Consider the following 10,920-nt stretch of genomic DNA (forward strand, 5'->3'; position numbering starts at 1 on the left):
CATAATTAACCCTTAGTGAACCCCTTTGAGCCTAACAAGCCATTAATTGATTTATCCTCAATATTAACCCATAACCCATTATTGTTGAAATCCCCTAATGTGATCCCTATTTTTGTCGAGATTTGATTTGAATTACTTGCTTAGCTATGTTTTATTCTTCGTTGCAATAATTAAGTTCTATGTTATTTGACTTGTTCTAAAAAAAAATTACATACATATTAGTAGTAATTCGTCGTTTTTGAGCTTGAGTGTTAATTTCATATTCTGAGAAGAAGCTCACTTGTATTCAACTAATAATTAGTTATTTTTCTCGTTAGGTGATTTTTTTCTCAATTTAATCTTGATTCTAACCTTTTCTTTCAGCTTGTGACCACACCCCCTAACTAAAGCCACGTTACGACCCTCTAAAGACCTTTTTGATTGATGTATCGTCTCAATATATAGTGGTGGAGATTTGATTTTCATGCAAGCCTATGGTAATAACTTTTCATATTGACTAATGACTGCTTTATTGGATATCCTTAAATACCTCATATGATTTGAGTGAATCTTTAGTGAGGATGTTAAACTCTGTGATATTTTGATCAAAGGTGATTACTTAGATAAGGGGGGACACCTATGTTTTCGTGATAAAATGCTCAACTTGGAATGTTTAAAACTTTGATGTACTTTTAGTTGAATTTTCAATGTATGATTACTTATGGATTATTTTAAGATATTATTGATAGGGATTATAAATTGAGAAGAATTTATTTTGATTATGAGTTGAGGATTTTGCTTGAGGACAAGCAAACGCTTAGCAACGATCTCAAAACATAAAAATTATCAAAAACCGAGCAAACCACATACCTAATTCAAGCCTCTAAATGTGCCGAACTATTTAAGCAACGATGGTTTCTTTTTCCTTCAACTTTCGGCCAAAAAAGATGAGAATGCATGGCTATTTTATGTTTTGGTTATTTAAATCCTAATAATATATCATTTACCATTTTGTCAACATTATAAAATCATCAATTATAAGCCCAATACCGTCCATGGTATTATTCAATGGTAAAAATCCAACATAAGGATCGTACTTTATAAAAACAATAGCAATTCGTCACTTTCACATTTAATAGCTAACTTTTGCATTTTACACGATTAAGTCCTTTTATAAAATCGAGCACACAAACAATAAAATTTTCACACGAAATTTTCACACATATAACATATCATGCTGTAAAAACAGAAAATAATATTAAAATATTTTTTGACTCGGATTTTTGGTCCCAAAACCACTATTCTGATTAGGGTCTAAACTGGGCTCTTACATTGATGATAATGTATAGGCTTATATCAAGCTTGTGTTTGGGTTATATTATGCTCATAAATTATGTTATGCAAATGAAATGGTAAGTTAAGTTTTATTTTCTAAGAACTTACTAAGAATTAATTCCTTACGTAGTTTCTTTCCTATGTTTTATAGATTATTAGAAGCTCGACTGGTTTGGAAGCTCGTCAGAGATCTATCACACTATCCATCATAAATACAGGTAGTTTTTCAATGTTTTGGCCAAGGTTATATTGGCATGTATAGGATGAATTGTAATGGCATTATGTTGAATGTTTAGTTGGTGGATTGGCATGTATAAGCTGTGTAAGTTAACTTTTTTGATACCATTTGATGCATTGCTAGATTGTGTCATTTTGGCTATTTTATGATGCATGTTTTGAATGGCTGATATGGTATGTTATGAATTGGTATGCTTATGGTCAAGTTATGGCATGTTTTGTAAAGTATTGAACTAGAATTTGATGTTTGAAATTTGATAAATTGACATGTTTAAGTAAATGTGGTTGAATGCATTTGAGGTGCCTTTGAATGGCATACTTGTTAGTTGATTTAGGATTCTTGAAATAGAAATTATATGCATGTTTTGATAAGGTTTTGGTGCCTTGAATATGTGCACAAAAGACCTAAATTTTTATGCATGAATTGGTATTATTAATGGCTTGATTTTAGGCAAATTTGGGTCCACATGGTCTGCGACACGGCTGTGCGTAACATTTCTAACCCGTATCCATCACAAGAATAGGGTTACAAAAAATTATTGGACTTATCACTCAAACGATCATAAATTTAATATTCATTTCTCAAATCCAAACAATAGTCATTCAAATTCAGTCATATAGTCCTTAACACAAGTCCTCGAGGCCCAAAAAAAGTATTAAAAACAATTTGGGACTAAATTAAGAACTTATGGAAATTGTGGGAAAACATTGAAAATTTCAAAGTGCAGGGGACACACATCCATATGTCTTACACGGCCAATAGACATGCCCTAGTCACAGGCCGTGTGGGCATTCAAAATGGGATCACATGGTCATGTTCCAGCCCATGTCTGACCCTGTGTAACTAACTGACTTGGGTCACACGGCCAGACCACACGCCGATGTGCCAGGCCATGTGCTAAGCCATGTGAAAACTGGAGGGTATACTGACTTGTGCCACACAGCCAAGCCACAGGCCCGTGTGTTAGGCCATGTGAAGCTAATGACTTGTTTTCTAAGGAATTATCAAGGGACACACGACCGTGTTACCTGGTTGTGTGTCACACACAGCTGAGACACACGCCCGTGTCTTTGCCCATGTGGACAAAAATAGGCCATTTTCCAAGCTTTATTTCTCACCCAATGTAGTACCAACCTACACATACCAAATAGCATATGACCATATTCATCAATAGGCATTCAAACCAATCACAACCAAGTCTATATCATGCAATTTCATTACCAACAATCCTAAGCTCTTAGGCATCTCAAATAATCATTTTTAAAAACATGCCAAAATCATCTCCATAATCTACCTAAATGATCAAGTACATATATGCATTATCTTGCCTAAATATGACATGCATACCATTTATCTAGTTCACCTATTAAGTACCAATCTACCAATACACAATCAAAGCATTCCCATGGCAATCCAAACAACATATAACATGGGACAAACCACCCATATACACATACCAACATATACCAAATCAAGCCATATTGAATGACTAATTACATAACCAAAACATATAGGCTTTCATTAGCCAAAAGACCTATACATGCCATACAACCAAATTTCATAAAGTCCTAAAGTACCAAAAGAAGAGTTTGATAGAGTGATGCGATCTCCGACAACTTCCAGTCTGAGCGAGCTTCCGAAACTCTATAAAACATGGAAAAATAAACAGAGTAAGGAATTAAGCTTAGTAAGTTCATATAACATAAAACTCACTTTACCATTTAATCACAATTTAAGTACTTAAACATAAAATAATGCAACTCAATTTGATCTACAAGCATAACATATATTCATCCACAAAGTCAGCCATGAAATCACAAATCTCATAGATTCAATTCTCACATGATTCATGTACATACTGTACTGGTTTATATTGAATATATATACTTCCGTAACATCACTATGCCCATTGAACCATTTAGAATAACATCGGATACTCAGGTATCTCGCAAACCAAATATTAATACATGGTTGAAATCATCTCTATCTCATATCTCGTATAGATGCTCACTCTCGAGCCATCATTGGGTCTGCTCACACAAGTTGACGGTCAAGACGTAGCTACACCGTGCTGCTCACACAAGCTGACGAGTAACCACAACACATGCCGGAAAACTCAGCCACCGATAGAACGTACGGAACTAGCACCCAAAACACGGTAACCCCTAATGACATGTCATTTGTTTCCTATCTATTCCTATGGTTCAACTGGGATTTCATATAATTGCCGATATCTCATTGAGAATTTTCGTAGTGTCGTATCATCACAATTACATTAATTAAGCATGTAAACATATATAATTTAAAGCTTATTAATATTCGAACTTACCTCGAACTTGTATGAAGGAAAACGATTGTTCAGTCCAAAACTTTATATTTTCCCCGATCTAATTCCATATGTTGCTTTTCTTTATTGATATAATCAAATTTAACTATTTTAATTCATACTTTACTCAATTCAATCCAAATTCACAATTTGGCAGGATTACTATTTTGCCCCTAGACTTTTGACTTATTTACAATTTAGTCCCTAACTCATAACAATGCAAATTCATTTAGTTTGGCATATACCCATGCTAGCCGAATTTCATCTAAACCCTTAGTAGCTCATATATTTCATCATTTCACACATTTATCACATATTTTTCACATTTTATCAATTTAATCCTTATTTAACATTTTCAACCAAAATCACTTTACAAAACTTGTTTACCATTTATTTTCTACCCTCAAACATCAAAACACATTTGCATTAATCAATGGTAAAACCCTAATACTTTAACAGTTTCACAAATTAGTCCCTAGGCTAGCTAGGTTAAGCTACAACAACTCCAAAAACATAGAAATCATTAAAAACGGGACAAAAAATCACTTACATGCACAAGGAGACTTAACCAAATGTTATGAACCCTAAAATTTTTCCTCCCTTCAATTTCGACAAGAAGATGAAATGAAGAAGAAAATTTGACTTTGTTTTACTTAATTTGTTTTTATTTATTAAATTACATATATAACTTTTATTATGAAACCTTTAAAACACTTAATAATGTCTCCATATATGTCCACTCACATTATGGATGGTTTAATTACAACATAAACCCTCCAACCTTTTATTATTAAATATATTTAATCCATTTAACTTATAGAACTCAAGTTTTGCACCTTTTGCAATTTAATCATTTTTATCAAATTAAGCATGCAAACAATAAAATTTCCTAACGAAATTTTCATATGACTCTATTAACATGTTGTAGACATTAAAATAATAATAAAATAAATATTTTGACTTTGGATTTGTGGCCCAAAACCACTGTTCTGATTTCACTGAAAACGAGCTGTTACAACTCTCCCCCTTAAGGAATTTTCGTTGTCGAAAATCTTACCAGAAAATAGGTTAGGGTACTGTTTCCTCATAGCTTCCTCAGGTTCCCACATAGCCTCTTCAATACCGTGACGTTTCCAAAGAACTTTCACTAAAGCTATGCTTTTGTTTCTTAACTCTTTAACCTCTCGGGCCAAAATTCTGATCGGTTCTTCGTTATACGACATGTCCAGCTAAAATTCAACTTTTACTGGAGAAATTATATGTGAAGGATCTAATCGATACCACCACAACATGGATACATGAAACACATTATGTATCGTTTCTAACTCTAACAGTAATTTAAGTCGATATGCCACTGGCCCTATTTTCTCTATAATCTCATACGAGCCAATAAACCGCAGACTCAATTTTCCTTTGCGACCAAATCGAAGAATCTTCTTCCAAGACGATACTTTCAAAAACACTCTATCGCCAATTTGAAATTCAATATCTTTACGTTTCAAATCTGCATACGATTTTTGTCGATCTGAAGCTGCTTTCAAACTATCACGAATCATTTTCACTTTCTCTTTAGTCTCTCTAATTAAATCAACCCCATGAATCCTTTTCTCCCTAAGCTCGGTCCAGTACAATGGAGTTCGGTATTTACAACCATATAAAGCTTCATACGACACCATCTTTATGCTCGACTGAAAACTATTATTATACGTAAACTCTATAATAGCCCATCTTTCAGTGAAATTGGAACAGTGGTTTCGGGACCACAAATCCGACCTAAATATATGATTTAGTTTTATTTTAGTATATGGTCCGTAATATGGTAGATACGTCGTGTGGAAATTTTGACACGAAAATTTTATTGATTCAGTTCTTAATTATAAGAAGGACTAAATCACATAAAATGCGAAAGTTGAATTCTAGTAGCTATAAGGATCAAATTGTAACACCCCTTACTCATATTTGACACCAGAATAGGGTACGAGGTATTACCAAACTTAAACATAAGCAAACATACAAAACAGAGGCATAAATTTCTGTTCAAATTAAAAACTTTTCACATACATTCAAATCATCCCTATAACGAGCCTATGAGGCCCAAAACATGCTTTGGCAGTGGTTCGGGACTAAACCGAGAACTTTAGAAAAATTTCACAGCACTTAGAGAACTTTTCATCGAACAGGGGTCACACGCTCGTATGGCTTGGGACAGGCCCATGTGGGCAGGTCGTGTGGTCACACACGCCCCTGTACAGACCTCGTAACTCTCTGTTTGTCATCCATGAACAAAATGAAGTCGCACGGTGAAGGCAGACGCTCGTGTGCTTAGGCCATGTGCTTGATTTAATTTTCCTAATTTTTCATAAAATAGGAGCAGACTTCATACAGCCAGGGCACCCCCCCGTGTTAGAGGCCGTGTCGTCCACACTGCTGAGACATAGGCCCGATCTTTGGCCCTGTGCTTGATACTGAGCATTCTATTTTGCAACAATTAAGGTGCAGGGGACACACGACCAGATCAGATGCCCATAGGCCAAGTCGTGTGTCACACACAGCCTAGACACACGCCCGTATGTCTACCCATATGGATCAAAATAAAGTTATTTACCAAGCCTTTTTGCCACCCTTCCATGAACAACCTACACAACAACATATAATACCAATCCAAGCATATACATTCAACCCAATCAGCCACAAACAAGGCATCCACACATCATTCACATACTATCATCTGTCACATACAACCATCACATGCTATTCAACTTAAACCATGCAAATTTCAACATCCATGAAAGGTATCATCATATGCATATACTTAAACCAATATTAGCCAATTTCAATGGCCATTTACAAAATGAATTACCAACCAACATAAGCCAACACATTTGGCCAAATCAATTATGACACATAATAAAAGACCAGGTCCCTATACATGCCATAACTCAAAACATTAAAATTATAGGAAGCCAAAATGTTAAGTTGATGGTGTGAATGGATCTCCGACAGTCTTCAATCCCCAAGCTGGCTTGGTGACACTATAAAACAAGGGAAAAGAAAGGGAATAAGCTTTAAAGCTTAGTAAGTTCCTATGCAAATAATAAGCATCATAAACACACATTTATCATGCAATTAACATGAAGTGAATCAACATATATGTCATTATAAATCTTATAGTCCAACTTGGCATGGATATTATTATAACCTTAATATCATAACTTGCATAAGCATAACCTTACCGAGGGATTCATCACATATCGAGTTCATTAAGCATAACTCTTACATACATACCTGTACCACCTTGCAACATACCAAGGTCATTCGCAACATTAACATTTCCATTACGGTTCCCGTTGAACCACTTAGAATACTAAAGGATACTCGGGAAATCTCACACGCATAGCACCATACCAATGCCATATCCCAGATATGGTCTTACACGTAATCTCAAATAACCCTAATGTCATGACATTTGTATCCTATCTATTCCAAGTTCAACCGGGATTTCGCTCTTGTCGAACTTTGTCGATTACCTCCAAGGAGTCAATCATAATTCATACAATATTAAAGCAATTAAAGCATAAATAATAATCATTATTTACATACGAACTTACCTCGGTACAAAAATAGTGGAAATGGACCTAATTGCCAAAGACTTTGTTTTTCCCCCGATCTAGGTCTAAACCTTGTTTCTCTTTATCTATAATAGCAAATTTAACTTATTTACTAACCACATTAAACAATTTAGTCTAAAATCACACTATGAAAAAATTACATTTTTGCCCCTAAAGTTTGTCATATTTACATTTTGGTTCCTAGGCTCGTAAAATGAAATCTATTCAATTTCATCCAAACCCAAGCCTAATTGAACCTTATACATGCTTATAACAGCCCACATTTTTCATTAAATCACACTTTTACACACATTTTGAAATCTTTTTACAAATAGGTCCTTTTGATAATTTCATCAAAAATCACCTAGTAAAAGTTGTTTATCTAACATCAAACTTGCATAATTGATAAACCGTAATTTATACATATTTTTACCCCATGTTTTACGCATTTTATGGATGATTTTGCATTAGAATTGGTGAATTCGATGCTTCTAATGTTTTAATTTCATGTTTTATACTTAGGAGAGCATAGGAGAGCGAAAGGAACGACAAACGGGCCAAAAATAGAGAAAATGGGCCAAAGTACAAACTTAACACGACTTTGACTTCCTCACACGGGCAGACCACACGGTCGTGTCAATTTGATAGAATCGAAGCACGACTCACACAGGTATAGCACACGCTGTGCCATTCTAACAGGCTCGAACACGACCTGAAGTAATCGCACACGGGCGTTTCCCTGTCGAGCCCAAGTTAAGTCCAATTCAGAAAAGGCCACTTTTGAGGGCTCATAGGCATTCCAAATCCTATAAATACACCCTAGAAGAGGAGAAAATAGGACACACAGAATAGGGAGTAAGGAATTACTCCAAGGAAGCTGATTGATTCATCTCAGAAGCCGGATTCATCATCAAGACTGAAGATCTCTCCTCAATTCCCCTTCAGGAGTTTTGGGTTTTCTTTATGTTTTGTATTCTTTTCTTTTCTGAGATGTTTTCTTATTTAGTTATGAACTAAATCCCCTAAATACCTAAGGGGAATGAAACCTAAGACGAATCTTGTTATTATTTTCTGAATCGTATGATAAATATTTAACTTGTTCTTAATTATGTGTTCTTAATTCTTGTTTTCATATCCCAGGATACTGATTCAGGATAAGCTCTTATTCAGAGGAGGAATAGACCTTGGCTAAGAGTACATTTATCATAATTAAGTGGAGTTGATTGCGCCGGATTAGGGTGAAACCTAATAAGGGGATCCATAGATCGAGTTAATGCAACCCTAGAGTGTTAATTAGAGAAAAGTCTTGGTTATTCAATCTAGGGGTTAGACGTTATTATTCTTGAAAAGGGATAATAATATAACTTAGAGATCTCTACAGACAAAGTTGAATGAATAAATTGTTCGATTCGGAGCCAAAATAACAAGTAAAGTCTAGGTGGATTTGTCCTTAGGTATTGTCTTAAGTCAATCAATTTTTCCCAAAAGCAATTCCCTAATTCTTTTCTCTGTGAGTTGTTAGTTTAGATAATTATATAATTAAAACAAAACCCCATTATTCTTAGGCTAGATAATAAAAAGACAGTCATTACTAGTACTTTTAGTTCCTTTGGGTTCGACAATCCGGTCCTGCTAAAATATACTACTGTTCGATAGGTACATTTGCCTACATCGCGATAATAGTTAGTTTCAAGAACGATTAATTATAAATATTTAAAACCTATCATGAAATAATGCAATCAAGTTTGTGGTGCTGTTGCGAAGGAACTAAGATATTAGGAACGCTTAATTTTTTACTGTAGTCGTTTATTTTTCTTGCAATTTAATTTAATTTTATTATTATTTATTAACTTACTTTTTCCTTCTCTTGGCAGGTTTTCATGGTTTATGACTAGAAGAAACCCGTCGGGACCATTACTTTTTGACAAAGAAATCGATCGCACAATACTTAGAAACCAAAGAGAAATAAGGCAAAGCTTAAGATACACGGAGAACGAGCAAAAAGACAATACTCAACCCCTAACCGAAGAGATGGCTGAAAACCAAGGCAATCAGCTACCTCCTGCAATTGTGGTTAATCAAAACCCTGCTCCATGCACTATGTATGATTATACTAAACCCTCTTTAACAGGAACTAAATCGAGCATAGTTAGACCTGCTGTAGCTGCAAATACTTTTGAATTAAAACCTAACACTATTCAAATGATACAGTAATTTGTTCAGTTTGATGGTTTGCAGGATGAGGATCCCAACGCTCATTTAGCCAACTTTTTAGAACTATGCGATACATTTAAAATCAATGGCATTTCTGATAATGTCATTCGTCTTCGGTTGTTTCCCTTTTCATTGAGGAACAAAGCTAAACAGTGGTTGAACTTGTTACCATGAGGGTCAATTACTACTTGGGAACAAATGACTGAAAAATTTTTACTAAAATATTTTTCGCCGACTAAAACGGCTAAATTACGTAATGATATCTCTTCTTTAGTGCAGATGGATTTAGAAACACTCTACGTTGCATGGGAGAGATACAAGGACCTTTTGAGAAGGTGCCCTCACCATGGGTTACCGCTTTGGCTCCAAGTACAAACATTTCACAATGGTCTGAATCCTTCGACTCGACAAATGGTTGACGCAGTAGTGGGCGGAACCATCAATAATAAAATACTGAAAGATGCCTATGAGTTTATAGAGGAGATGTCACTGAATAACTATCAGTGGCAAGTCATGAGGACAAAGCCAACAAAAATAGCCGGCGTTTATAACATCGATTCGGCCACCATGCTCTCTAATCAGGTAGAACTCTTAAATAAAAAGATTGACGGTTTTCTTAATTCTTCACAGGTTCACCTAGTAATGCAGTGCGAAGAAAGTAGCAGTGGAACAAACCATTCGGAATACCAACCTTATGGCCACAACATGGATAATGAGCAATTAATCTACATGGGTAATAATCCTCAACCTCAAAACAATCCATATAGTAACACTTATAATGCAGGTTGGAGGAACCACCCCAATTTCTCATGGGGCGGTCAAGGAAATCAAAGACTATAACATCCTCAGGGCTACCAACAACCACCCTACCAACAGGAAAAGAAGCCAAATCTTGAAGAGATGATCTCAAAGTTCATATTAGTGTTAGAAACCCGTTTCCAGAACACCAAGACAACACTTAAGAATCAACAAGAGTCAATCCAAGGGCTCGGGACTCAGATAGGCCAGCTTTCCAAACTAATCTCTAGACGACCACAAGGCAGTTTGCCAAGTAATACCGAACCTAACCCAAGGGAACAGCTCAACGCAATTAATATTCAAGATGACGAAGGAGTCGTTGAGCCTGAACCAGAACCGAGGCACGAAACTATGGTAAGCAAAGGTCAAGATGAGGTAGATTATAATAAAAATAAACTAGTGACTGTCGAATATAAACCTCG

General features: G+C 35.4%; 1 non-coding gene across 1 annotated transcript; it reads right to left on the reverse strand.

Moving 5' to 3' along the window:
• Nucleotides 1-9,946: 9,946 nt before the first annotated feature.
• Nucleotides 9,947-10,053, reverse strand: LOC128279695 (small nucleolar RNA R71). Its single transcript, XR_008269893.1, has one exon. It is a non-coding gene; the product is annotated as a small nucleolar RNA R71 (small nucleolar RNA).
• Nucleotides 10,054-10,920: the final 867 nt, after the last annotated feature.

The sequence above is a fragment of the Gossypium arboreum genome, chromosome 8, assembly GCF_025698485.1.
Source record: "Gossypium arboreum isolate Shixiya-1 chromosome 8, ASM2569848v2, whole genome shotgun sequence".
Lineage (NCBI taxonomy): Eukaryota > Viridiplantae > Streptophyta > Magnoliopsida > Malvales > Malvaceae > Gossypium > Gossypium arboreum.